Source organism: Rhinoderma darwinii, chromosome 3 (assembly GCF_050947455.1).
Source record: "Rhinoderma darwinii isolate aRhiDar2 chromosome 3, aRhiDar2.hap1, whole genome shotgun sequence".
Taxonomy (NCBI): Eukaryota; Metazoa; Chordata; class Amphibia; order Anura; family Rhinodermatidae; genus Rhinoderma; species Rhinoderma darwinii.
Window position 1 is genome coordinate 411,151,627 of NC_134689.1, and position 24,750 is coordinate 411,176,376.

At 36.4% G+C, this 24,750-nt stretch overlaps 19 non-coding genes across 19 annotated transcripts; all 19 read right to left on the reverse strand.

Moving 5' to 3' along the window:
- Nucleotides 1-341: 341 nt before the first annotated feature.
- On the reverse strand, nucleotides 342-413 carry TRNAW-CCA (transfer RNA tryptophan (anticodon CCA)). The gene has a single exon. It is a non-coding gene; the product is annotated as a tRNA-Trp (tRNA).
- Nucleotides 414-648: 235 nt separating this feature from the next.
- TRNAW-CCA (transfer RNA tryptophan (anticodon CCA)) lies at nucleotides 649-720 on the reverse strand. The gene has a single exon. It is a non-coding gene; the product is annotated as a tRNA-Trp (tRNA).
- An 815-nt stretch (nucleotides 721-1,535) lies between these two features.
- Nucleotides 1,536-1,607, reverse strand: TRNAW-CCA (transfer RNA tryptophan (anticodon CCA)). The gene has a single exon. It is a non-coding gene; the product is annotated as a tRNA-Trp (tRNA).
- An 814-nt stretch (nucleotides 1,608-2,421) lies between these two features.
- Nucleotides 2,422-2,493, reverse strand: TRNAW-CCA (transfer RNA tryptophan (anticodon CCA)). Its single transcript has one exon. It is a non-coding gene; the product is annotated as a tRNA-Trp (tRNA).
- An 815-nt stretch (nucleotides 2,494-3,308) lies between these two features.
- TRNAC-ACA (transfer RNA cysteine (anticodon ACA)) lies at nucleotides 3,309-3,380 on the reverse strand. Its single transcript has one exon. It is a non-coding gene; the product is annotated as a tRNA-Cys (tRNA).
- Nucleotides 3,381-5,057: 1,677 nt separating this feature from the next.
- Nucleotides 5,058-5,129, reverse strand: TRNAW-CCA (transfer RNA tryptophan (anticodon CCA)). Its single transcript has one exon. It is a non-coding gene; the product is annotated as a tRNA-Trp (tRNA).
- Nucleotides 5,130-5,951: 822 nt separating this feature from the next.
- TRNAW-CCA (transfer RNA tryptophan (anticodon CCA)) lies at nucleotides 5,952-6,023 on the reverse strand. Its single transcript has one exon. It is a non-coding gene; the product is annotated as a tRNA-Trp (tRNA).
- An 815-nt stretch (nucleotides 6,024-6,838) lies between these two features.
- On the reverse strand, nucleotides 6,839-6,910 carry TRNAW-CCA (transfer RNA tryptophan (anticodon CCA)). Its single transcript has one exon. It is a non-coding gene; the product is annotated as a tRNA-Trp (tRNA).
- A 1,702-nt stretch (nucleotides 6,911-8,612) lies between these two features.
- Nucleotides 8,613-8,684, reverse strand: TRNAW-CCA (transfer RNA tryptophan (anticodon CCA)). Its single transcript has one exon. It is a non-coding gene; the product is annotated as a tRNA-Trp (tRNA).
- Nucleotides 8,685-10,386: 1,702 nt separating this feature from the next.
- On the reverse strand, nucleotides 10,387-10,458 carry TRNAW-CCA (transfer RNA tryptophan (anticodon CCA)). Its single transcript has one exon. It is a non-coding gene; the product is annotated as a tRNA-Trp (tRNA).
- An 815-nt stretch (nucleotides 10,459-11,273) lies between these two features.
- Nucleotides 11,274-11,345, reverse strand: TRNAW-CCA (transfer RNA tryptophan (anticodon CCA)). Its single transcript has one exon. It is a non-coding gene; the product is annotated as a tRNA-Trp (tRNA).
- Nucleotides 11,346-12,454: 1,109 nt separating this feature from the next.
- On the reverse strand, nucleotides 12,455-12,526 carry TRNAW-CCA (transfer RNA tryptophan (anticodon CCA)). Its single transcript has one exon. It is a non-coding gene; the product is annotated as a tRNA-Trp (tRNA).
- A 2,873-nt stretch (nucleotides 12,527-15,399) lies between these two features.
- On the reverse strand, nucleotides 15,400-15,471 carry TRNAW-CCA (transfer RNA tryptophan (anticodon CCA)). The gene has a single exon. It is a non-coding gene; the product is annotated as a tRNA-Trp (tRNA).
- A 3,436-nt stretch (nucleotides 15,472-18,907) lies between these two features.
- On the reverse strand, nucleotides 18,908-18,979 carry TRNAW-CCA (transfer RNA tryptophan (anticodon CCA)). Its single transcript has one exon. It is a non-coding gene; the product is annotated as a tRNA-Trp (tRNA).
- Nucleotides 18,980-20,678: 1,699 nt separating this feature from the next.
- TRNAW-CCA (transfer RNA tryptophan (anticodon CCA)) lies at nucleotides 20,679-20,750 on the reverse strand. Its single transcript has one exon. It is a non-coding gene; the product is annotated as a tRNA-Trp (tRNA).
- An 806-nt stretch (nucleotides 20,751-21,556) lies between these two features.
- On the reverse strand, nucleotides 21,557-21,628 carry TRNAW-CCA (transfer RNA tryptophan (anticodon CCA)). Its single transcript has one exon. It is a non-coding gene; the product is annotated as a tRNA-Trp (tRNA).
- An 814-nt stretch (nucleotides 21,629-22,442) lies between these two features.
- Nucleotides 22,443-22,514, reverse strand: TRNAW-CCA (transfer RNA tryptophan (anticodon CCA)). Its single transcript has one exon. It is a non-coding gene; the product is annotated as a tRNA-Trp (tRNA).
- An 804-nt stretch (nucleotides 22,515-23,318) lies between these two features.
- Nucleotides 23,319-23,390, reverse strand: TRNAW-CCA (transfer RNA tryptophan (anticodon CCA)). The gene has a single exon. It is a non-coding gene; the product is annotated as a tRNA-Trp (tRNA).
- An 812-nt stretch (nucleotides 23,391-24,202) lies between these two features.
- TRNAW-CCA (transfer RNA tryptophan (anticodon CCA)) lies at nucleotides 24,203-24,274 on the reverse strand. Its single transcript has one exon. It is a non-coding gene; the product is annotated as a tRNA-Trp (tRNA).
- Nucleotides 24,275-24,750: the final 476 nt, after the last annotated feature.

The following is a 24,750-nucleotide window of genomic DNA, read 5'->3' on the forward strand; positions in this document are numbered from 1 at the left end:
CAAGTACGTCGGGAGGAAAAAAAATTCACCATCATCACAGACTGAGATTCTTTACTGTAAGAGCAGTGAGACTTTGGAACTCTCTGCCAAAGGATTTTGTGATGGTTGATTTGTTGAATGATTTAAGAGGAACCTGGATATCTTTCTTGATACAACAGCAACATTTTCCCTTTTTTCATTGCAATAATAAAAGCTGCGAAGATATTGCCGCTTTAAAAAAGGAGAAGTCCAAAATTCTCAATGACTTCAAGGTGAGTCCTAATTCTCTTATCAAAGGAACTGGAACTAGCTGGATGAAAATTAGCATTCTGTACTCACATTATGACGATCAAAGCAACAACCGACCCTGACGTGATTTGAACACGCAACCTTCTGATCTGGAGTCAGACGCGCTACCGTTGCGCCACAAGGTCATTTGATGATGAATTTATTGACCCTGTTCAGAACCAATGTCTTGTTGACAAAATGCTGATTACCTTTTTTCATTGCAATAATAAAAGCTGCGAAGATATTGCCGCTTTAAAAAAGGAGAAGTCCAAAATTCTCAATGACTTCAAGGTGAGTCCTAATGCTCTTATCAAAGGAACTGGAACTAGCTGGATGAAAATTAGCATTCTGTACTCACATTATGACGATCAAAGCAACAACCGACCCTGACGTGATTTGAACACGCAACCTTCTGATCTGGAGTCAGACGCGCTACCGTTGCGCCACAAGGTCATTTGATGATGAATTTATTGACCCTGTTCAGAACCAATGTCTTGTTGACAAAATGCTGATTACCTGCTCATTCTGATTGATTGAAGAAACCGGTTTTAAATTAAACCAATTTTAACCAAACTCCAAAAGCCTAGAAGCTTCGTGCCATCTTGCCGTTAGCGTTAAATGCTTCCAAGTAAATAATGGGACGCTGAGAGTGAGATTTTTACTCGATAAGGAAATCTTCTGTAAGCATTTTTCTTTCTTTAACTAAATTGGATTTAAGGGCCATGCGATTTTACAAAGAAATTGAGTATAAGTAGAAATCAAAAATACCATTTAAGGTGAAAATGGATAACAAGAAAGGCTATTGAGTTTTCTTCAACATTTCTTAGGTGCCATCTATTTACTATGTACAAATATATCAATGTAGGGTACATTTTTTTATTTATTATTTTATTTTTAAAGCCAGGGCTTTAACCAGAAAAAGACAGCATCAAGTACGTCGGGAGGAAAAAAAATTCACCATCATCACAGACTGAGATTCTTTACAGTAAGAGCAGTGAGACTTTGGAACTCTCTGCCAAAGGATTTTGTGATGGTTGATTTGTTGAATGATTTAAGAGGAACCTGGATATCTTTCTTGATACAACAGCAACATTTTCCCTTTTTTCATTGCAATAATAAAAGCTGCGTAGATATTGCCGCCTTAAAAAAGGAGAAGTCCAAAAACTTTGACTTCAAGGTGAGTCCTAATTCTCTTATCAAATGAACTGGAACTAGCTGGATGAAAAACTAGCATTCTGTACTCTCATTATGATGATCAAAGCAACAACTGACCCTGACGTGATTTGAACACGCAACCTTCTGATCTGGAGTCAGACGCGCTGCTGTTGCGCCACAAGGTCATTTGATGATGAATTTATTGACCCTGTTCAGAACCAATGTCTTGTTGACAAAATGCTGATTACCTGCTCATTCTGATTGATTGAAGAAACCGGTTTTAAATTAAACCAATTTTAACCAAACTCCAAAAGCCTAGAAGCTTCGTGCCATCTTGCCGTTAGCGTTAAATGCTTCCAAGTAAATAATGGGACGCTGAGAGTGAGATTTTTACTCGATAAGGAAATCCTCTGTAAGCATTTTTCTTTCTTTAACTAAATTGGATTTAAGGGCCATGCGATTTTACAAAGAAATTGAGTATAAGTAGAAATCAAAAATACCATTTAAGGTGAAGATGGATAACAAGAAAGGCTATTGAGTTTTCTTCAACATTTCTTAGGTGCCATCTATTTACTATGTACAAATATATCAATGTAGGGTACATTTTTTTATTTATTATTTTATTTTTAAAGCCAGGGCTTTAACCAGAACAAGACAGCATCAAGTACGTCGGGAGGAAAAAAAATTCACCATCATCACAGACTGAGATTCTTTACTGTAAGAGCAGTGAGACTTTGGAACTCTCTGCCAAAGGATTTTGTGATGGTTGATTTGTTGAATGATTTAAGAGGAACCTGGATATCTTTCTTGATACAACAGCAACATTTTCCCTTTTTTCATTCTAATAACAAAAACTGTGCAGATATTGCTGCCTTAAAAAAGGAGAAGTCCTAAAAAGTTGACTTCAAGGTGAATCCTAATTCTCTTATCAAAGGAATTGGAACTAGCTGGATGAAAATTACCATTCTGTACTCTCATTATGATGATCAAAGCAACAACTGACCCTGACGTGATTTGAACACGCAACCTTCTGATCTGGAGTCAGACGCGCTACCGTTGCGCCACAAGGTCATTTGATGATGAATTTATTGACCCTGTTCAGAACCAATGTCTTGTTGACAAAATGCTAATTACCTGCTCATTCTGATTGATTGAAGAAACCGGTTTTAAAATAAACCAATTTTAACCAGACTCCAAAAGCCTAGAAGCTTCGTGCCATCTTGCCGTTAGCGTTAAATGCTTCCAAGTAAATAATGGGACGCTGAGAGTGAGATTTTTACTCGATAAGGAAATCCTCTGTAAGCATTTTTCTTTCTTTAACTAAATTGGATTTAAGGGCCATGCGATTTTACAAAGAAATTGAGTATAAGTAGAAATCAAAAATACCATTTAAGGTGAAGATGGATAACAAGAAAGGCTATTGAGTTTTCTTCAACATTTCTTAGGTGCCATCTATTTACTATGTACAAATATATCAATGTAGGGTACATTTTTTTTATTTATTATTTTGTTTTTAAAGCCAGGGCTTTAACCAGAACAAGGGAGTATCAAGTACGTCGGGAGGAAAAAAAATTCACCATCATCACAGACTGAGATTCTTTACTGTAAGAGCAGTGAGACATTGGAACTCTCTGCCAAAGTATTTTGTGATGGTTGATTTGTTGAATGATTTAAGAGGAACCTGGATGTCTTTCTTGATACAACAGCAACATTTTCCCTTTTTTCATTGTAGTAATAAAAGCTGCGAAGATATTGCCGCCTTAAAAAAGGAGAAGTCCATAAAGTTTGACTTCAAGTTGAGTCCTAATTCTCTTATCAAAGAAATTGGAACTAGCTGGATGAAAGTTAGCATTCTGTACTCACATTATGATGATCAAAGCAACAACTGACCCTGATGTGATTTGAACACGGAACCTTCTGATCTGTAGTCAGATGCGCTACCGTTGCGCCACAAGGTCATTTGATGATGAATTTATTGAACCTGTTCAGAACCAATGTCTTGTTGACAAAATGCTAATTACCTGCTCATTCTGATTGATTGAAGAAACCGGTTTTAAAATAAACCAATTTTAACCAGACTCCAAAAGCCTAGAGGCTTCGTGCCATCTTGCCGTTAGCGTTAAATGCTTCCAAGTAAATAATGGGACGCTGAGAGTGAGATTTTTACTCGATAAGGAAATCCTCTGTAAGCATTTTTCTTTCTTTAACTAAATTGGATTTAAGGGCCATGCGATTTTACAAAGAAATTGAGTATGAGTAGAAATCAAAAATACCATTTAAGGTGAAGATGGATAACAAGAAAGGCTATTGAGTTTTCTTCAACATTTCTTAGGTGCCATCTATTTACTATGTACAAATATATCAATGTAGGGTACATTTTTTTTATTTATTATTTTGTTTTTAAAGCCAGGGCTTTAACCCGAACAAGGGAGCATCAAGTACGTCGGGAGGAAAAAAAATTCACCATCATCACAGACTGAGATTCTTTACTGTAAGAGCAGTGAGACATTGGAACTCTCTGCCAAAGTATTTTGTGATGGTTGATTTGTTGAATGATTTAAGAGGAACCTGGATGTCTTCCTTGATACAACAGCAACATTTTCCCTTTTTTCATTGTAATAATAAAAGCTGCGAAGATATTGCCGCCTTAAAAAAGGAGAAGTCCATAAAGTTTGACTTCAAGTTGAGTCCTAATTCTCTTATCAAAGGAATTGGAACTAGCTGGATGAAAATTAGCATTCTATACTCACATCATGATGATCAAAGCAACAACTGACCATGATGTGATTTGAACACGCAATCTTCCGATCTGGAAGGTCATTTGATGATGAATTTATTGACCCTGTTCAGAACCAATGTCTTGTTGACAAAATGCTGATTACCTGCTCATTCTGATTGATTGAAGAAACCGGTTTTAAAATAAACCAATTTTAACCAGACTCCAAAAGCCTAGAGGCTTCGTGCCATCTTGCCGTTAGCGTTAAATGCTTCCAAGTAAATAATGGGACGCTGAGAGTGAGATTTTTACTCGATAAGGAAATCCTCTGTAAGCATTTTTCTTTCTTTAACTAAATTGGATTTAAGGGCCATGCGATTTTACAAAGAAATTGAGTATGAGTAGAAATCAAAAATACCATTTAAGGTGAAGATGGATAACAAGAAAGGCTATTGAGTTTTCTTCAACATTTCTTAGGTGCCATCTATTTACTATGTACAAATATATCAATGTAGGGTACATTTTTTTTATTTATTATTTTGTTTTTAAAGCCAGGGCTTTAACCAGAACAAGGGAGCATCAAGTACGTCGGGAGGAAAAAAAATTCACCATCATCACAGACGGAGATTCTTTACTGTAAGAGCAGTGAGACATTGGAACTCTCTGCCAAAGTATTTTGTGATGGTTGATTTGTTGAATGATTTAAGAGGAACCTGGATGTCTTTCTTGATACAACAGCAACATTTTGCCTTTTTTCATTGTAATAATAAAAGCTGCGAAGATATTGCCGCCTTAAAAAAGGAGAAGTCCAAAAACTTTGACTTCAAGGTGAGTCCTAATTCTCTTATCAAAGGAATTGGAACTAGCTGGATAAAAAACTAGCATTATGTACTCTCATTACGATGATCAAAGCAACAACTGACCCTGACGTGATTTGAACACACAACCTTCTGATCTGGAGTCAGACGCGCTACCGTTGCGCCACACGGTCATTTGATGATAAATTTATTGACTCTGTTCAGAACCAATGTCTTGTTGACAAAATGCTGATTACCTGCTCATTCAGATTGATTGAAGAAACCGGTTTTAAAATAAACCAATTTTAACCAGACTCCAAAAGCATAGAAGCTTTGTGCCAACTTGCCGTTAGCATTAAATACTTCCAAGTAAATAATGGGACGCTGAGAGTGAGATTTTTACTCGATAAGGAAATCCTCTGTAAGCATTTTTCTTTCTTTAACTAAATTGAATTTAAGGGCTATGCGATTTTACAAAGAAATTGAGTATGAGTAGAAATCAAAAATACCATTTAAGGTGAAGATGGATAACAAGAAGGGCTATTGAGTTTTCTTCAACATTTCTTAGGTGCCATCTATTTACTATGTACAAATATATCAATGTAGGGTACATTTTTTTTATTTATTATTTTGTTTTTAAAGCAAGGGCTTTAACCAGAACAAGGGAGTATCAAGTACGTCGGGAGGAAAAAAAATTCACCGTCATTACAGACTGAGATTCTTTACTGTAAGAGCAGTGAGACATTGGAACTCTCTGCCAAAGTATTTTGTGATGGTTGATTTGTTGAATGATTTAAGAGGAACCTGGATGTCTTTCTTGATACAACAGCAACATTTTCCCTTTTTTCATTGTAATAATAAAAGCTGCGAAGATATTGCCGCCTTAAAAAAGGAGAAGTCCAAAAACTTTGACTTCAAGGTGAGTCCTAATTCTCTTATCAAAGGAATTGGAACTAGCTGGATAAAAAACTAGCATTATGTACTCTCATTACTATGATCAAAGCAACAACTGACCCTGACCCTGACGTGATTTGAACACACAACCTTCTGATCTGGAGTCAGACGCGCTACCGTTGCGCCACAAGGTCATTTGCTGATGAATTTATTGACCCTGTTCAGAACCAATGTCTTGTTGACAAAATGCTGATTACCTGCTCATTCTGATTGATTGAAGAGACTGGTTTTAAAATAAACCAATTTTAACCAGACTCCAAAAGCCTAGAAGCTTCGTGCCATCTTGCCGTTAGCGTTAAATGCTTCCAAGTAAATAATGGGACGCTGAGAGTGAGATTTTTACTCGATAAGGAAATCCTCTGTAAGCATTTTTCTTTCTTTAACTAAATTGGATTTAAGGGCCATGCGATTTTACAAAGAAATTGAGTATGAGTAGAAATCAAAAATACCATTTAAGGTGAAGATGGATAACAAGAAAGGCTATTGAGTTTTCTTCAACATTTCTTAGGTGCCATCTATTTACTATGTACAAATATATCAATGTAGGGTACATTTTTTTTATTTATTATTTTGTTTTTAAAGCCAGGGCTTTAACCAGAACAAGGGAGTATCAAGTACGTCGGGAGGAAAAAAAATTCACCATCATCACAGACTGAGATTCTTTACTGTAAGAGCAGTGAGACATTGGAACTCTCTGCCAAAGTATTTTGTGATGGTTGATTTGTTGAATGATTTAAGAGGAACCTGGATGTCTTTCTTGATACAACAGCAACATTTTCCCTTTTTTCATTGTAGTAATAAAAGCTGCGGAGATATTGCCGCCTTAAAAAAGCAGAAGTCCATAAAGTTTGACTTCAAGTTGAGTCCTAATTCTCTTATCAAAGAAATTGGAACTAGCTGGATGAAAGTTAGCATTCTGTACTCACATTATGATGATCAAAGCAACAACTGACCCTGATGTGATTTGAACACAGAACCTTCTGATCTGGAGTCAGACGCGCTACCGTTGCGCCACAAGGTCAATTGATGATGAATTTATTGAACCTGTTCAGAACCAATGTCTTGTTGACAAAATGCTAATTACCTGCTCATTCTGATTGATTGAAGAAACCGGTTTTAAAATAAACCAATTTTAACCAGACTCCAAAAGCCTAGAGGCTTCGTGCCATCTTGCCGTTAGCGTTAAATGCTTCCAAGTAAATAATGGGACGCTGAGAGTGAGATTTTTACTCGATAAGGAAATCCTCTGTAAGCATTTTTCTTTCTTTAACTAAATTGGATTTAAGGGCCATGCGATTTTACAAAGAAATTGAGTATGAGTAGAAATCAAAAATACCATTTAAGGTGAAGATGGATAACAAGAAAGGCTATTGAGTTTTCTTCAACATTTCTTAGGTGCCATCTATTTACTATGTACAAATATATCAATGTAGGGTACATTTTTTTTATTTATTATTTTGTTTTTAAAGCCAGGGCTTTAACCCGAACAAGGGAGCATCAAGTACGTCGGGAGGAAAAAAAATTCACCATCATCACAGACTGAGATTCTTTACTGTAAGAGCAGTGAGACATTGGAACTCTCTGCCAAAGTATTTTGTGATGGTTGATTTGTTGAATGATTTAAGAGGAACCTGGATGTCTTTCTTGATACAACAGCAACATTTTCCCTTTTTTCATTGTAATAATAAAAGCTGCGAAGATATTGCCGCCTTTTAAAAAGGAGAAGTCCATAAAGTTTGACTTCAAGTTGAGTCCTAATTCTCTTATCAAAGGAATTGGAACTAGCTGGATGAAAATTAGCATTCTATACTCACATCATGATGATCAAAGCAACAACTGACCCTGATGTGATTTGAACACGCAACCTTCCGATCTGGAGTCAGACGCGCTATCTTTGCGCCACAATTTCATTTGATGATGAATTTATTGACCCTGTTCTGAACCAATGTCTTGTTGACAAAATGCTGATTACCTGCTCATTCTGATTGATTGAAGAAACCGGTTTTAAAATAAACCAATTTTAACCAGACTCCAAAAGCCTAGAAGCTTCGTGCCATCTTGCCGTTAGCGTCAAATGCTTCCAAGTAAATAATGGGACGCTGAGAGTGAGATTTTTACTCGATAAGGAAATGCTCTGTAGGCATTTTTCTTTCTTTAACTAAATTGGATTTAAGGGCCATGCGATTTTACAAAGAAATTAAGTATGAGTAGAAATCAAAAATACCATTTAAGGTGAAGATGGATAACAAGAAAGGCTATTGAGTTTTCTTCAACATTTCTTAGGTGCCATCTATTTACTATGTACAAATATATCAATATAGGGTAAAAAAATTTATTTATTATTTTATTTTTAAAGCCAGGGCTTTAACCAGAACAAGGGAGTATCAAGTACATCGGGAGGAAAAAAAATTCACCATCATCACAGACTGAGATTCTTTACTGTAAGAGCAGTGAGACTTTGGAACTCTCTGCCAAGGGATTTTGTGATGGTTGATTTGTTGAATGATTTAAGAGGAACCTGGATGTCTTTCTTGATACAACAGCAACATTTTCCCTTTTTTCATTGTAATAATAAAAGCTGCGAAGATATTGCCGCCTTAAAAAAGGAGAAGTCCAAAAACTTTGACTTCAAGGTGAGTCCTAATTCTCTTAGCAAAGGAATTGGAACTAGCTGAATGAAAATTAGCATTCTGTACTCACATTATGATGATCAAAGCACCAACTGACCCTGACGTGATTTGAACACGCAACCTTCTGATCTGGAGTCAGACGCGCTACCGTTGCGCCACAAGGTCATTTGATGATGAATTTATTGACCCTGTTCAGAACCAATGTCTTGTTGACAAAATGCTGATTACCTGCTCATTCTGATTGATTGAAGAAACCGGTTTTAAATTAAACCAATTTTAACCAAACTCCAAAAGCCTAGAAGCTTCGTGCCATCTTGCCGTTAGCGTTAAATGCTTCCAAGTAAATAATGGGACGCTGAGAGTGAGATTTTTACTCGATAAGGAAATCCTCTGTAAGCATTTTTCTTTCTTTAACTAAATTGGATTTAAGGGCCATGCGATTTTACAAAGAAATTGAGTATGAGTAGAAATCAAAAATACCATTTAAGGTGAAGATGGATAACAAGAAAGGCTATTGAGTTTTCTTCAACATTTCTTAGGTGCCATCTATTTACTATGTACAAATATATCAATGTAGGGTACATTTTTTTTATTTATTATTTTGTTTTTAAAGCCAGGGCTTTAACCAGAACAAGGGAGTATCAAGTACGTCGGGAGGAAAAAAAATTCACCATCATCACAGACTGAGATTCTTTACTGTAAGAGCAGTGAGACATTGGAACTCTCTGCCAAAGTATTTTGTGATGGTTGATTTGTTGAATGATTTAAGAGGAACCTGGATGTCTTTCTTGATACAACAGCAACATTTTCCCTTTTTTCATTGTAATAATAAAAGCTGCGAAGATATTGCCGCCTTTTAAAAAGGAGAAGTCCATAAAGTTTGACTTCAAGTTGAGTCCTAATTCTCTTATCAAAGGAATTGGAACTAGCTGGATGAAAATTAGCATTCTATACTCACATCATGATGATCAAAGCAACAACTGACCCTGATGTGATTTGAACACGCAACCTTCCGATCTGGAGTCAGACGCGCTATCTTTGCGCCACAATTTCATTTGATGATGAATTTATTGACCCTGTTCTGAACCAATGTCTTGTTGACAAAATGCTGATTACCTGCTCATTCTGATTGATTGAAGAAACCGGTTTTAAAATAAACCAATTTTAACCAGACTCCAAAAGCCTAGAAGCTTCGTGCCATCTTGCCGTTAGCGTCAAATGCTTCCAAGTAAATAATGGGACGCTGAGAGTGAGATTTTTACTCGATAAGGAAATGCTCTGTAGGCATTTTTCTTTCTTTAACTAAATTGGATTTAAGGGCCATGCGATTTTACAAAGAAATTAAGTATGAGTAGAAATCAAAAATACCATTTAAGGTGAAGATGGATAACAAGAAAGGCTATTGAGTTTTCTTCAACATTTCTTAGGTGCCATCTATTTACTATGTACAAATATATCAATATAGGGTAAAAAATTTTATTTATTATTTTATTTTTAAAGCCAGGGCTTTAACCAGAACAAGGGAGTATCAAGTACGTCGGGAGGAAAAAAAATTCACCATCATCACAGACTGAGATTCTTTACTGTAAGAGCAGTGAGACTTTGGAACTCTCTGCCAAGGGATTTTGTGATGGTTGATTTGTTGAATGATTTAAGAGGAACCTGGATGTCTTTCTTGATACAACAGCAACATTTTCCCTTTTTTCATTGTAATAATAAAAGCTGCGAAGATATTGCCGCCTTAAAAAAGGAGAAGTCCAAAAACTTTGACTTCAAGGTGAGTCCTAATTCTCTTAGCAAAGGAATTGGAACTAGCTGAATGAAAATTAGCATTCTGTACTCACATTATGATGATCAAAGCACCAACTGACCCTGACGTGATTTGAACACGCAACCTTCTGATCTGGAGTCAGACGCGCTACCGTTGCGCCACAAGGTCATTTGATGATGAATTTATTGACCCTGTTCAGAACCAATGTCTTGTTGACAAAATGCTGATTACCTGCTCATTCTGATTGATTGAAGAAACCGGTTTTAAATTAAACCAATTTTAACCAAACTCCAAAAGCCTAGAAGCTTCGTGCCATCTTGCCGTTAGCGTTAAATGCTTCCAAGTAAATAATGGGACGCTGAGAGTGAGATTTTTACTCGATAAGGAAATCCTCTGTAAGCATTTTTCTTTCTTTAACTAAATTGGATTTAAGGGCCATGCGATTTTACAAAGAAATTGAGTATGAGTAGAAATCAAAAATACCATTTAAGGTGAAGATGGATAACAAGAAAGGCTATTGAGTTTTCTTCAACATTTCTTAGGTGCCATCTATTTACTATGTACAAATATATCAATGTAGGGTACATTTTTTTTATTTATTATTTTGTTTTTAAAGCCAGGGCTTTAACCAGAACAAGGGAGTATCAAGTACGTCGGGAGGAAAAAAAATTCACCATCATCACAGACTGAGATTCTTTACTGTAAGAGCAGTGAGACATTGGAACTCTCTGCCAAAGTATTTTGTGGTGGTTGATTTGTTGAATGATTTAAGAGGAACCTGGATGTCTTTCTTGATACAACAGCAACATTTTCCCTTTTTTCATTGTAGTAATAAAAGCTGCGAAGATATTGCCGCCTTAAAAAAGGAGAAGTCCAAAAAGTTTGACTTCAAGTTGAGTCCTAATTCTCTTATCAAAGAAATTGGAACTAGCTGGATGAAAATTAGCATTCTGTACTCACATTATGATGATAATAGCAACAACTGACCCTGACGTGATTTGTACACGCAACCTTCTGATCTGGAGTCAGACGCGCTACCGTTGCGCCACAAGGTCATTTGATGATGAATTTATTGACCCTGTTCAGAACCAATGTCTTGTTGACAAAAAGCTGATTACCTGCTCATTCTGATTGATTGAAGAAACCGGTTTTAAAATAAACCAATTTTAACCAGACTCCAAAAGCCTAGAGGCTTCGTGCCATCTTGCCGTTAGCGTTAAATGCTTCCAAGTAAATAAAGGGACGCTGAGTGTGAGATTCTTACTCGATAAGGAAATCCTCTGTAAGCATTTTTGAACACGCAACCTTCTGATCTGGAGTCAGACGCGCTACCATTGCGCCACAAGGTCATTTGATGATTAATTTATTGACCCTGTTCAGAACCAATGTCTTGTTGACAAAATGCTGATTACCTGCTCATTCTGATTGATTGAAGAAACCGGTTTTAAAATAAACCAACTTTAACCAGACTCCAAAAGCCTAGAAGCTTCGTGCCATCTTGCCGTTAGCGTCAAATGCTTCCAAGTAAATAATGGGACGCTGAGAGTGAGATTTTTACTCGATAAGGAAATCCTCTGTAGGCATTTTTCTTTCTTTAACTAAATTGGATTTAAGGGCCATGCGATTTTACAAAGAAATTGAGTATGAGTAGAAATCAAAAATACCATTTAAGGTGAAGATGGATAACAAGAAAGGCTATTGAGTTTTCTTCAACATTTCTTAGGTGCCATCTATTTACTATGTACAAATATATCAATGTAGGGTACATTTTTTTTATTTATTATTTTGTTTTTAAAGCCAGGGCTTTAACCAGAACAAGGGAGTATCAAGTACGTCGGGAGGAAAAAAAATTCACCATCATCACAGACTGAGATTCTTTACTGTAAGAGCAGTGAGACATTGGAACTCTCTGCCAAAGTATTTTGTGGTGGTTGATTTGTTGAATGATTTAAGAGGAACCTGGATGTCTTTCTTGATACAACAGCAACATTTTCCCTTTTTTCATTGTAGTAATAAAAGCTGCGAAGATATTGCCGCCTTAAAAAAGGAGAAGTCCAAAAAGTTTGACTTCAAGTTGAGTCCTAATTCTCTTATCAAAGAAATTGGAACTAGCTGGATGAAAATTAGCATTCTGTACTCACATTATGATGATAATAGCAACAACTGACCCTGACGTGATTTGTACACGCAACCTTCTGATCTGGAGTCAGACGCGCTACCGTTGCGCCACAAGGTCATTTGATGATGAATTTATTGACCCTGTTCAGAACCAATGTCTTGTTGACAAAAAGCTGATTACCTGCTCATTCTGATTGATTGAAGAAACCGGTTTTAAAATAAACCAATTTTAACCAGACTCCAAAAGCCTAGAGGCTTCGTGCCATCTTGCCGTTAGCGTTAAATGCTTCCAAGTAAATAAAGGGACGCTGAGTGTGAGATTCTTACTCGATAAGGAAATCCTCTGTAAGCATTTTTGAACACGCAACCTTCTGATCTGGAGTCAGACGCGCTACCATTGCGCCACAAGGTCATTTGATGATTAATTTATTGACCCTGTTCAGAACCAATGTCTTGTTGACAAAATGCTGATTACCTGCTCATTCTGATTGATTGAAGAAACCGGTTTTAAAATAAACCAACTTTAACCAGACTCCAAAAGCCTAGAAGCTTCGTGCCATCTTGCCGTTAGCGTCAAATGCTTCCAAGTAAATAATGGGACGCTGAGAGTGAGATTTTTACTCGATAAGGAAATCCTCTGTAGGCATTTTTCTTTCTTTAACTAAATTGGATTTAAGGGCCATGCGATTTTACAAAGAAATTAAGTATGAGTAGAAATCAAAAATACCATTTAAGGTGAAGATGGATAACAAGAAAGGCTATTGAGTTTTCTTCAACATTTCTTAGGTGCCATCTATTTACTATGTACAAATATATCAATATAGGGTACATTTTTTTATTTATTATTTTATTTTTAAAGCCAGGGCTTTAACCAGAACAAGGGAGTATCAAGTACGTCGGGAGGAAAAAAAATTCACCATCATCACAGACTGAGATTCTTTACTGTAAGAGCAGTGAGACTTTGGAACTCTCTGCCAAAGGATTTTGTGATGGTTGATTTGTTGAATGATTTAAGAGGAACCTGGATGTCTTTCTTGATACAACAGCAACATTTTCCCTTTTTTAATTGTAATAATAAAAGTTGCGAAGATTTTGCCGCCTTAAAAAAGGACAAGTCCAAATAGCTAGACTTCAAGGTGAGTCCTAATTCTCTTATCAAAGGAATTGGAACTAGCTGGATGAAAATTAGCATTCTGTACTCACATTATGATGATCAAAGCAACAACTGACCCTGACGTGATTTGTACACACAACCTTCTGATCTGGAGTCAGACGCGCTACCGTTGCACCACAAGGTCATTTGATGATGAATTTATTGACCCTGTTCAGAACCAATGTCTTGTTGACAAAATGCTGATTACCTGCTCATTCTGATTGATTGAAGAAACCGGTTTTGAAATAAACCAATTTTAACCAGACTCCAAAAGCCTAGAAGCTTCGTGCCATCTTGCCGTTAGCGTTAAATGCTTCCAAGTAAATAATGGGACGCTGAGAGTGAGATTTTTACTCGATAAGGAAATCCTCTGTAAGCATTTTTCTTTCTTTAACTAAATTGGATTTAAGGGCCATGCGATTTTACAAAGAAATTGAGTATGAGTAGAAATCAAAAATACCATTTAAGGTGAAGATGGATAACAAGAAAGGCTATTGAGTTTTCTTCAACATTTCTTAGGTGCCATCTATTTACTATGTACAAATATATCAATGTATTGTAAAATTTTTTTAGTTATTATTTTGTTTTTAAAGCCAGGGCTTTAACCAGAACAAGGGAGTATCAAGTACGTCGGGAGGAAAAAAAATTCACCATCATCACAGACTGAGATTCTTTACTGTAAGAGCAGTGAGACATTGGAACTCTCTGCCAAAGTATTTTGTGATGGTTGATTTGTTGAATTATTTAAGAGGAACCTGGATGTCTTTCTTGATACAACAGCAACATTTTCCCTTTTTTCATTGTAGTAATAAAAGCTGCGAAGATATTGCCGCCTTAAAAAAGAAGTCCAAAAACTTTGACTTCAAGGTGAGTCCTAATTCTCTTATCAAAGGAATTGGAACTAGCTGGATGAAAATTTGCATTCTGTACTCACATTATGATGATCAAAGCAACAACTCACCCTGACGTGATTTAAACACGCAACCTTCTGATCTGGAGTCAGACGCGCTACCGTTGTGCCACAAGGTCATTTGATGATGAATTTATTGACCCTGTTCAGAACCAATGTCTTGTTGACAAAATGCTGATTACCTGCTCATTCTGATTAATTGAAGAAACAGGTTTTAAAATAAACCAATTTTAACCAGACTCCAAAAGCCTAGAAGCTTCGTGCCATCTTGCCGTTAGCGTTAAATGCTTCCAAGTAAATAATGGGACGCTGAGAGTGAGATTTTTACTCGATAAGGAAATCCTCTGTAAGTATTTTTCTTTCTTTAACTAAATTGGATTTAAGGGCCATGCGATTTTACAAAGAAATTGAGTATGAGTAGAAATCAAAAATACCATTTAAGGTGAAGATGGATAACAAGAAAGGCTATTGAGTTTTCTTCAACATTTCTTAGGTGCCATCTATTTACTATGTACAAATATATCAATGTAGGGTATATTTTTTTATTTATTATTTTTAAAGCCAGGGCATTAACAAGAACAAGGGAGCATCAAGTACGTCGGGAGGAAAAAAAAATCACCATCATCACAGACTGAGATTCTTTACTGTAAGAGCAATGAGACTTTGGAACTCTCTGCCAAAGGATTTTGTGATGGTTGATTTGTTGAATGATTTAAGAGGAACCTGGATGTCTTTCTTGATACAACAGCAACATTTTCCCTTTTTTCATTGTAATAATAAAAGCTGCGAAGATATTGCAGCCTTAAAAAAGGAGAAGTCCAAAAAGTTTGACTTCAAGCTGAGTCCTAATTCTCTTATCAAAGGAATTGGAACTAGCTGGATGAAAATTTGCATTCTGTACTCACATTATGATGATCAAAGCAACAACTGACCCTGACGTGATTTAAACACGCAACCCTCTGATCTGGAGTCAGACGCGCTACCGTTGCGCCACAAGGTCATTTGATGATGAATTTATTGACCCTGTTCAGAACCAATGTCTTGTTGACAAAATGCTGATTACCTGCTCATTCTGATTGATTGAAGAAACCGGTTTTAAAATAAACCAATTTTAACCAGACTCCAAAAGCCTAGAAGCTTCGTGCCATCTTGCCGTTAGCGTTAAATGCTTCCAAGTAAATAATGGGACGCTGAGAGTGAGATTTTTACTCGATAAGGAAATCCTCTGTAAGCATTTTTCTTTCTTTAACTAAATTGGATTTAAGGGCCATGCGATTTTACAAAGAAATTGAGTATGAGTAGAAATCAAAAATACCATTTAAGGTGAAGATGGATAACAAGAAAGGCTATTGAGTTTTCTTCAACATTTCTTAGGTGCCATCTATTTACTATGTACAAATATATCAATGTAGGGTACATTTTTTTATTTATTATTTTATTTTTAAAGCCAGGGCTTTAACCAGAACAAGGGAGCATCAAGTACGTCGGGAGGAAAAAAAATTCACCATCATCACAGACTGAGATTCTTTACTGTAAGAGCAGTGAGACTTTGGAACTCTCTGCCAAAGGATTTTGTGATGGTTGATTTGTTGAATGATTTAAGAGGAACCTGGATGTCTTTCTTGATACAACAGCAACATTTTCCCTTTTTTCATTGCAATAATAAAAGCTGCGAAGATATTGCCGCCTTAAAAAAGGAGAAGTCCAAAAAGTTTGACTTCAAGGTGAGTCCTAATTCTCTTATCAAAGGAATTGGAACTAGCTGGATGAAAATTTGCATTCTGTACTCACATTATGATGATCAAAGCAACAACTCACCCTGAAGTGATTTAAACACGCAACATTCTGATCTGGAGTCAGACGCGCTACCGTTGTGCCACAAGGTCATTTGATGATGAATTTATTGACCCTGTTCAGAACCAATGTCTTGTTGACAAAATGCTGATTACCTGCTCATTCTGATTAATTGAAGAAACAGGTTTTAAAATAAACCAATTTTAACCAGACTCCAAAAGCCTAGAAGCTTCGTGCCATCTTGCCGTTAGCGTTAAATGCTTCCAAGTAAATAATGGGACGCTGAGAGTGAGATTTTTACTCGATAAGGATACCTCTGTAAGCATTTTTCTTTCTTTAACTAAATTGGATTTAAGGGCCATGCGATTTTACAAAGAAATTGAGTATGAGTAGAAATCAAAAATACCATTTAAGGTGAAGATGGATAACAAGAAAGGCTATTGAGTTTTCTTCAACATTTCTTAGGTGCCATCTATTTACTATGTACAAATATATCAATGTAGGGTATATTTTTTTATTTATTATTTTTAAAGCCAGGGCATTAACAAGAACAAGGGAGCATCAAGTACGTCGGGAGGAAAAAAAAATCACCATCATCACAGACTGAGATTCTTTACTGTAAGAGCAATGAGACTTTGGAACTCTCTGCCAAAGGATTTTGTGATGGTTGATTTGTTGAATGATTTAAGAGGAACCTGGATGTCTTTCTTGATACAACAGCAACATTTTCCCTTTTTTCATTGTAATAATAAAAGCTGCGAAGATATTGCCGCCTTAAAAAAGGAGAAGTCCAAAAAGTTTGACTTCAAGGTGAGTCCTAATTCTCTTATCAAAGGAATTGGAACTAGCTGGATGAAAATTTGCATTCTGTAATCACATTATGATGATCAAAGCAACAACTCACCCTGACGTGATTTAAACACGCAACCCTCTGATCTGGAGTCAGACGTGCTACCGTTGCGCCACAAGGTCATTTGATGATGAATTTATTGACCCTGTTCAGAACCAATGTCTTGTTGACAAAATGCTGATTACCTGCTCATTCTGATTAATTGAAGAAACAGGTTTTAAAATAAACCAATTTTAACCAGACTCCAAAAGCCTAGAAGCTTCGTGCCATCTTGCCGTTAGCGTTAAATGCTTCCAAGTAAATAATGGGACGCTGAGAGTGAGATTTTTACTCGATAAGGAAATCCTCTGTAAGCATTTTTCTTTCTTTAACTAAATTGGATTTAAAGGAACAGTGTCATCACCCAAAATTTTTTTCATATGTTCAAGATGTTAGTGCTTTATTAAAAACGTTTATATTTATTTGTGTGTTTGTGTTTTACTTTTTCTTATTTTTACACTTTTTCTTCCCTATGGGGGCTGCCATTTTTTGTTCCATTTCTGTGTGTGTCGATTAACGACACATACAGACATGGAATACGGCAGCCACAGTCCCATAGGGACTGCGAACGGCTCCCGTCCCATTGACTGCAGTGTACGGCGTCTGTGTGGGAACTGCGCATGCGCCGCTCCCACACAGTCCTATTCGAAATTGGCGCCGTCCGGCGCCATTTTCCTGTGGACCGGAAGTCGCGGCCGGACAGTAATATTACTACTTCCGGTCGCGGCTTCCGGATTTGTGCACTTGCACCAGCGGCAGCAAACGGAGCGGACGGGCCGGAGGGAGCCGCGGCGGCAGGAGCAGGTAAGAGATTTCAATGTATGTTCGTGTTTGTGTGTGTTTACTACTGTATGTAAACCTACTACACTGTGGGTTAGCTCAAAAAATGGCGACACACAGTGTAGGAGGTTACATCGTTCAAACCCCTCGTTTATCCCGGCACTAGCCAGGATAAAGGAGGGGGGAATGCTGAGAGCTCACTAGAGCGAGGGCTTTTAACCCAATGTTGCAATGCTGCAATTTTGGGAACAGCTCCATCTAGTGACCAAAAATGGGTAGTATTATAAATTAGAAATAATTTATAATATTTCCTGGACTCGTGCAAAAAAATAAAATAAATTTGAACAATGTTTAATCACCCACACACTAAATGTTTAATTTTTTTTAAAAAAACATGTTTTTCTGGCAACACATTCCCTTTAAGGGCTATGCGATTTTACAAAGAAATTGAGTATGAGTAGAAATCAAAAATACCATTTAAAGTGAAGATGGATAACAAGAAAGGCTATTGAGTTTTCTTCAACATTTCTTAGGTGCCATCTATTTACTATGTACAAATATATCAATGTAGGGTACATTTTTTTATTTATTATTTTATTTTTAAAGCCAGGGCTTTATCCAGAACAAGGGAGCATCAAGTACGTCAGGAGGAAAAAAAATTCACCATCATCACAGACTGAGATTCTTTACTGTAAGAGCAGTGAGACTTTGGAACTCTCTGCCAAAGGATTTTGTGATGGTTGATTTGTTGAATGATTTAAGAGGAACCTGGATGTCTTTCTTGATACAACAGCAACATTTTCCCTTTTTTCATTGTAATAATAAAAGCTGCGAAGATATTGCCGCCTTAAAAAAGGAGAAGTCCAAAAAGTTTGACTTCAAGGTGAGTTCTAATTCTCTTATCAAAGGAATTGGAACTAGAGGGATGAAAATTAGCATTCTGTACTCACATTATGATGATCAAAGCAACAACTGACCCTGACGTGATTTGAACACGCAACCTTCTAATCTGGAGTCAGACACACTACCATTGCGCCACAAGGTCATTTGATGATGAATTTATTGACCCTGTTCAGAACCAATGTCTTGTTGACAAAGTGCTGATTACCTGCTCATTCTGATTGATTGAAGAAACCGGTTTTAAAATAAACCAATTTTAACCAGACTCCAAAAGCCTAGAAGCTTCGTGCCATCTTGCCGTTAGCGTTAAATGCTTCCAAGTAAATAATGGGACGCTGAGAGTGAGATTTTTACTCGATAAGGAAATCCTCTGTAAGCATTTTTTTTTCTTTAACTAAATTGGATTTAAGGGCCATGCGATTTTACAAAGAAATTGAGTATGAGTAGAAATCAAAAATACCATTTAAAGTGAAGATGGATAACAAGAAAGGCTATTGAGTTTTCTTCAACATTTCTTAGGTGCCATCTATTTACTATGTACAAATATATTAATGTAGGGTAAATTTTTTTATTTATTATATTATTTTTAAAGCCAGGGTTTTAACCAGAACAAGGGAGCATCAAGTACGTCGGGAGGAAAAAAAATTCACCATCATCACAGACTGAGATTCTTTACTGTAAGAGCAGTGAGACTTTGGAACTCTCTGCCAAAGGATTTTGTGATGGTTGATTTGTTGAATGATTTAAGAGGAACCTGGATGTCTTTCTTGATACAACAGCAACATTTTCCCTTTTTTCATTGTAATAATAAAAGCTGCGAAGATATTGCCGCCTTAAAATAGGAGAAGTCCAAAAAGCTTGAATTCAAGGTGAGTCATAATTTTCTTATCAAAGGAATTGGAACTAGCTGGATGAAAATTAGCATTCTGTACTCACATTATGATGATCAAAGCAACAACTGACCTGATGTGATTTTAACACGCAACCTTCTGATTTGGAGTCAGATGCGCTACCGTTGCACCACAAGGTCATTTGATGATGAATTTATTGACCCTGTTCAGAACCAATGTCTTGTTGGCAAAATGCTGATTACCTGCTCATTCTGATTGATTGAAGAAACCGGTTTCAAAATAAACCAATTTTAACCAGACTCCAAAAGCCTAGAAGCTTCGTGCCATCTTGCCGTTAGCGTTAAATGCTTCCAAGTAAATAATGGGACGCTGAGAGTGAGATTTTTACTCGATAAGGAAATCCTCTGTAAGCATTTTTCTTTCTTTAACTAAATTGGATTTAAGGGCCATGCGATTTTACAAAGAAATTGAGTATGAGTAGAAATCAAAAATACCATTTAAGGTGAAGATGGATAACAAGAAAGTCTATTGAGTTTTCTTCAACATTTCTTAGGTGCCATCTATTTACTATGTACAAATATATCAATGTAGGGTACATTTTTTTATTTATTATTTTATTTTTAAAGCCAGGGCTTTAACCAGAACAAGGGAGCATCAAGTACGTCAGGAGGAAAAAAAATTCACCATCATCACAGACTGAGATTCTTTACTGTAAGAGCAGTGAGACTTTGGAACTCTCTGCCAAAGGATTTTGTGATGGTTGATTTGTTGAATGATTTAAGAGGAACCTGGATGTCTTTCTTGATACAACAGCAACATTTTCCCTTTTTTCATTGTAATAATAAAAGCTGCGAAGATATTGCCGCCTTAAAATAGGAGAAGTCCAAAAAGCTTGACTTAAAGGTGAGTCCTAATTCTCTTATCAAAGGAATTGGAACTAGCTGGATGAAAATAAGCATTCTGTACTCACTTTATGATGATCAAAGCAACAACTGACCCTGACATGATTTGAACACGCAACCTTCTGATCTGGAGTCAGATGCGCTACCGTTGCACCACAAGGTCATTTGATGATGAAGTTATTGACCCTGTTCAGAACCAATGTCTTGCTGACAAAATGCTGATTACCTGCTCATTCTGATTGATTGAAGAAACCGGTTTTAAAATAAACCAATTTTAACCAGACTCCAAAAGCCTAGAAGCTTCGTGCCATCTTGCCGTTAGCGTTAAATGCTTCCAAGTAAATAATGGGACGCTGAGAGTGAGATTTTTACTCGATAAGGAAATCCTCTGTAAGCATTTTTCTTTCTTTAACTAAATTGGATTTAAGGGCCATGCGATTTTACAAAAAAATTGAGTATGAGTAGAAATCAAAAATACCATTTAAGGTGAAGATGGATAACAAGAAAGGCTATTGAGTTTTCTTCAACATTTCTTAGGTGCCATCTATTTACTATGTACAAATATATCAATGTCGGGTACATTTTTTTATTTATTATTTTATTTTTATAGCCAGGGCTTTAACCAGAAAAAGGGAGCATCAAGTACGTCGGGAGGAAAAAAAATTCACCATCATCACAGACTGAGATTCTTTACTGTAAGAGCAGTGAGGCTTTGGAACTCTCTGCCAAAGGATTTTGTGATGGTTGATTTGTTGAATGATTTAAGAGGAACCTGGATGTCTTTCTTGATACAACAGCAACATTTTCCCTTTTTTCATTGTAATAATAAAAGCTGCGAAGATTTTGCCGCCTTAAAAAAGGACAAGTCTAGACTTCAAGGTGAGTCCTAATTCTCTTATCAAAGGAATTGGAACTAGCTGGATGAAAATTAGCATTCTGTACTCACTTTATGATGATCAAAGCAACAACTGACCCTGACGTGATTTTAACACGCAACCTTCTGATCTGGAGTCAGACGCGCTACCGTTGCGCCACAAGGTCATTTGATGATGAAGTTATTGATCCTGTTCAGAACCAATGTCTTGTTGACAAAATGCTGATTACCTGCTCATTCTGATTGATTGAAGAAACCGGTTTTAAAATAAACCAATTTTAACCAGACTCCAAAAGCCTAGAATTATCGTGCCATCTTGCCGTTAGCGTTAAATGCTTCCAAGTAAATAATGGGACGCTGAGAGTGAGATTTTTACTCGATAAGGAAATCCTCTGTAAGCATTTTTCTTTCTTTAACTAAATTGGATTTAAGGGCCATGCGATTTTACAAAAAAATTGAGTATGAGTAGAAATCAAAAATACCATTTAAGGTGAAGATGGATAACAAGAAAGGCTATTGAGTTTTCTTCAACATTTCTTAGGTGCCATCTATTTACTATGTACAAATATATCAATGTCGGGTACATTTTTTTATTTATTATTTTATTTTTATAGCCAGGGCTTTAACCAGAAAAAGGGAGCATCAAGTACATCGGGAGGAAAAAAAATTCACCATCATCACAGACTGAGATTCTTTACTGTAAGAGCAGTGAGACTTTGGAACTCTCTGCCAAAGGATTTTGTGATGGTTGATTTGTTGAATGATTTAAGAGGAACCTGGATGTCTTTCTTGATACAACAGCAAAATTTTCCCTTTTTTCATTGTAATAATAAAAGCTGCGAAGATATTGCCGCCTTAAAATAGGAGAAGTCCAAAAAGCTTGACTTAAAGGTGAGTCCTAATTCTCTTATCAAAGGAATTGGAACTAGCTGGATGAAAATAAGCATTCTGTACATACTTTATGATGATCAAAGCAACAACTGACCCTGACATGATTTGAACACGCAACCTTCTGATCTGGAGTCAGATGCGCTACCGTTGCACCACAAGGTCATTTGATGATGAAGTTATTGACCCTGTTCAGAACCAATGTCTTGCTGACAAAATGCTGATTACCTGCTCATTCTGATTGATTGAAGAAACCGGTTTTAAAATAAATCAATTTTAACCAGACTCCAAAAGCCTAGAAACTTCGTGCCATCTTGCCGTTAGCGTTAAATGCTTCCAAGTAAATAATGGGACGCTGAGAGTGAGATTTTTACTCGATAAGGAAATCATCTGTAAGCATTTTTCTTTCTTTAACTAAATTGGATTTAAGGGCCATGCGATTTTACAAAGAAATTGAGTATGAGTAGAAATCAAAAATACCATTTAAGGTGAAGATGGATAACAAGAAAGGCTATTGAGTTTTCTTCAACATTTCTTAGGTGCCATCTATTTACTATGTACAAATATATCAATGTAGGGTACATTTTTTTATTTATTATTTTATTTTTAAAGCTAGGGCTTTAACCAGAACAAGGGAGCATCAAGTACGTCGGGAGGAAAAAAAATTCACCATCATCACAGACTGAGATTCTTTACTGTAAGAGCAGTGAGGCTTTGGATCTCTGCCAAAGGATTTTGTGATGGTTGATTTGTTGAATGATTTAAGAGGAACCTGGATGTCTTTCTTGATACAACAGCAACATTTTCCCTTTTTTCATTGTAATAATAAAAGCTGCGAAGATTTTGCCGCCTTAAAAAAGGACAAGTCTAGACTTCAAGGTGAGTCCTAATTCTCTTATCAAAGGAATTGGAACTAGCTGGATGAAAATTAGCATTCTGTACTCACTTAATGATGATCAAAGCAACAGCTGACCCTGACGTGATATGAACACGCAACCTTCTGATCTGGAGTCAGACGCGCTACCGTTGCGCCACAAGGTCATTTGATGGTGAGGTTATTGACCCTGTTCAGAACCAATGTCTTGACAAAAATGCTGATTACCTGCTCATTCTGATTGATTGAAGAAACCGGTTTTAAAATAAACCAATTTTAACCAGACTCCAAAAGCCTAGAATTATCGTGCCATCTTGCCGTTAGCGTTAAATGCTTCCAAGTAAATAATGGGACGCTGAGAGTGAGATTTTTACTCGATAAGGAAATCCTCTGTAAGCATTTTTCTTTCTTTAACTAAATTGGATTTAAGGGCCATGCGATTTTACAAAAAAATTGAGTATGAGTAGAAATCAAAAATACCATTTAAGGTGAAGATGGATAACAAGAAAGGCTATTGAGTTTTCTTCAACATTTCTTAGGTGCCATCTATTTACTATGTACAAATATATCAATGTCGGGTACATTTTTTTATTTATTATTTTATTTTTATAGCCAGGGCTTTAACCAGAAAAAGGGAGCATCAAGTACGTCGGGAGGAAAAAAAATTCACCATCATCACAGACTGAGATTCTTTACTGTAAGAGCAGTGAGGCTTTGGAACTCTCTGCCAAAGGATTTTGTGATGGTTGATTTGTTGAATGATTTAAGAGGAACCTGGATGTCTTTCTTGATACAACAGCAACATTTTCCCTTTTTTAATTGTAATAATAAAAGTTGCGAAGATTTTGCCGCCTTAAAAAAGGACAAGTCCAAAAAGCTAGACTTCAAGGTGAGTCCTAATTCTCTTATCAAAGGAATTGGAACTAGCTGGATGAAAATTAGCATTCTGTACTCACATTATGATGATTAAAGCAACAACTGACCATGACGTGATTTGAACACGCAACCTTCTTATATGGAGTCAGACGCGCTACCGTTGCGCCACAAGGTCATTTGATGAAGAGGTTATTGACCCTGTTCAGAACCAATGTCTTGTTGACAAAATGCTGATTACCTGCTCATTCTGATTGATTGAAGAAACCGGTTTTAAAATAAAACAATTTTAACCAGACTCCAAAAGCCTAGAATTATCGTGCCATCTTGCCGTTAGCGTTAAATGCTTTCAAGTAAATAATGGGACGCTGAGAGTGAGATTTTTACTCCATAAGGAAATCCTCTGTAAGCATTTTTCTTTCTTTAACTAAATTGGATTTAAGGGCCATGCGATTTTACAAAGAAATTGAGTATGAGTAGAAATCAAAAATACCATTTAAGGTGAAGATGGATAACAAGAAAGGCTATTGAGTTTTCTTCAACATTTCTTAGGTGCCATCTATTTACTATGTACAAATATATCAATGTCAGGTACATTTTTTTATTTATTATTTTATTTTTATAGCCAGGGCTTTAACCAGAAAAAGGGAGCAT